Here is a 3,385-nt window from a genome sequence, read left to right as displayed (position 1 = left end):
CCTTTGGGTAAGTGGAAACGAACGGACTCACCTTAGCCTGTGGGACAAACTGCCCCGATAAAATGTCCCAACTCTGTAAGACACAGCTCGCACATGCATTCAAATTCACCGACAACCAACCACCCAACCAACTAATCAAACAACCAAACAACCAACTAACCAATTACTTAATTAATTACATATTTAGGGATTTTCATTTCGAGTCAAGTTCTCAAAGCGCTTCCAAAAGAGGATTTAACATCACAGATGCCTTCACACCTTCATGACACACGGACTGAACAACACCTGTTGCACAGGTATGTAACATTACAGGTGTGTGCATGAAGACTACTTTAAAACTCATGTTAACTTTTTCACAAACCTTCATCAAACGCATGAACGTTCGGCACAAACACTTTGCACATGCATACCCACAATGCAGGTGATTATTTTACACACCTGTTAACATCGTACAAGTACACACCTTGGTGGTTTGGCGAGGAAAGTTCTGCTGTAAGACATTGACACAGTGGAGGAATCTTTGTCTGCTGTCTGAGAGCCGTGTCCGGTTTCCTTCTGTGAAGGATGGACAAAGAACACACCTGTTATTGTCTTTCTGTATATGCACTGCGTTTGCAAATCAAAAATCGGACAAATGAGAATAAAACATGTTGAACTGTCTTTCCTTGTCCTGTCTGCCTTTTATTAATTTGCTATCTTTGGTTTAAACACAATTGGCTCAATTAAAATTAGCATCTGAAGATGCAATGCATGTCCGCGTCTGCTTTGTAATCGAAATAAACTCGACGAAAACGATAAATAAATAAATAAAAATTGGGGCAATGCCCTTACCTGGGCTAACCTGGTCGAATCACTGAATTTAAACTACATGGAATGCTCATAACCCATGAAAAGTGTCGCCGCCGCCGCGAGTTTGAGGTCACGTGACCGGCGCCATCTTGGTTAGCATCTTGGTTGGCACCAGGTAGTGCCAACTCTGCATTAGCTGTAAGTATCATGCAGATGTGGGGTGGTAACCGTCGCAAAAGCAAATCACGAAGGAGCGACTGGTTGAAGGCGACATGTCAGTCACCAAGAAGCTGCTGCATATGATGCAGTAACTGTGTGGGTCTTCAAATCTCCTAAATCCTCAGTACCTAAATCCAAAATCTCCTAAATCTTCTCCTTCAAATCTCCTAAATCCTCAGTTCCTAAATCTCCTCCTTCAAATCTCCTAAATCCTCAGTTGTAAGGCATTGTTGAAGGTAGCGATGCTCACAGGGAGTCATGGGCTTTATAAACGCGGCCTTCAAAATAGTTTGCGGGTTGTTCGTCGGAGGTTGCAGCAAAATTTCTCTCACCTCCATCACATACTCTGGTGATGAGGATCTAACAATCGAATTGTACCACGTCGACTCAGTAGTGACGCTCCAGGTGTGAAATTGTGCTTTGACCTGTGTCAACCACCGCTGCAGGACGTTAGGCCAAAATGGCGGCAGTTTTAACGAAAGTGCTGCCGCAGGTGAAGCATGTTGAGAGATAGGGAAAGCTGCATCTGCCTGGCTGTTCCCTGCGAATGGTTGGTCGTTTGTACCTCCTTGTCCGTCCATTGTATCACGTCAGGATCACCAATTTAGCATACAAGGAAAAGACCTCCGGGGCCTTCGGAATCCATGTCAATCCTTCATTCACCACACCGTGAACTTGCTTTTCTCCCTCGCATCACTTCCGGTTGCCACAATAACAGCTGTTCATCACCATCTCATGTCTTCCCCCATCCAAAATCTTGATCTTTACTTCCCCCGTTAATCCACCCCAAACCCACCTCCTTCAAATTCCTTGTTTTCCTTCATGAAAGTCCCTGCAGTACCATTTTGTTCATCCCGTGTACCCCACCCCATCCCTCTCCCCTCCACAGATCTTCTAATGTCTCTGTTCCCCACTGTTTTGTGATACCTCTCCCTATCATTTCGTCATCACCGATAGGTTAGTGGTCTCTCTGTCTGCTTTCTGGTCTTGCACCTTCTGCCCTCTCCAAGCTCTGTCCCCTCCTCTTCCCTCTCCAAGTTTCTGCAGGGCTCACACAGTCCACCATCAACACCTTTCTAGTAAAACTAACTAAATCCAGAATCACTGCTCACCTGCACTCATTTGTTCCTCCTTTCTACCCGTTTGTGGAACCAACTTCCACATTCTCTTCAATCTCATTCTTCCCTCCAGGTCTTCAAGACAGCTGTTCACCACCATCTCAAGCCTGGTGTAGGCTTAGCGGCTCGGGTGGCTGACTTAGGATCTCATGGTCCTGAATTCGAGCTCCGTTGGCTACTGAATTAACACCAGGTGGGGTTGACTCTGCCTGTCATCCTTCCGAGGTCGGCAAAATGAGTGCCAGCTTGCTGGTATCCTGTGTCAGAGTGGCGACCCGTCCAGGATTGTGCCAAATAGCCAAGCAAACCGCTGAGGCAGCACCAATGCTCTGCACGGGGTATGGTCTCAATGGATGGATGGAAGAGAGGCACAGCATAAGCATAAGCAGCATAGCCATGCTTCCAAGAAATGATAGCTTCCTGGAAGCCAAGCTGCCATATGCAAGACCAGAACCACCATCTAAAACCATGATCAATTCATCTTCTATACTGCTCCCCCACCCCTCCAAAAATGGTGTTTATGTATCCATCTTGTTCACCCCTTGCGTTCTCCCCTACCCCTCATCATTACCTCCATCCCATGTTTATCCTTGTGCGTCTACCTTCTCTGTCTGCTATGCTGTTGGCGTTTCCCCCTTCTGCTGCTGTTTCTTTTAGTCCAGGATCTTGGGGTCATGTATTTCCTGGGAATGACCAAGTGTGTGGTTGTTATTTTTGGATAGATATATAATCATCAGACATTCCAAAAACCCACACCTTGAGGTTCATCAGTGGTGGGTTAGAGTTTTAGAACTCTGGGAGTGTGGCTACCCGAAATTGACCATATTGTGACGTTGCGAAACACTCGGTTGAAATGTGACTCGTATTGATTTTTAATTTATTTCCTGATCAACGTATCCTGACAAATCAGGTATGCTGTGAAAGAGAATTCTTCACTGAGTCACATGGTATGTAATATTTCACTCTATCTACATTTTTGTGGAATTCCTAATGGCCAATGTAGCATGGCCGACTCACGGACTTCTTATAATAACCTGGACCAGCAACGGCCTCTGTCGACTGAAGTCAGAGGTCGACTAAAGTCGCCATGTTGCGTTGCCAATCCGAATTCACAGATTGAATTTATTAATTTGTGCCGAATTTCTCGCTGGAAACAACATTTTTGTCCAGCTTAATAAGAAGAACAGGATTTTCATTTAACTAACAACAGTCTCCGCCGCCCATTATCACTACCAAGCTAATATAAGCTCTGCAGCACG

This window comes from Eptatretus burgeri, chromosome 16, assembly GCF_056783735.1.
Source record: "Eptatretus burgeri isolate ZD-2024b chromosome 16, Ebu_testis_v1, whole genome shotgun sequence".
In the NCBI taxonomy this organism is placed as follows: domain Eukaryota; kingdom Metazoa; phylum Chordata; class Myxini; order Myxiniformes; family Myxinidae; genus Eptatretus; species Eptatretus burgeri.
This window is presented reverse-complemented; position numbering follows the sequence as displayed.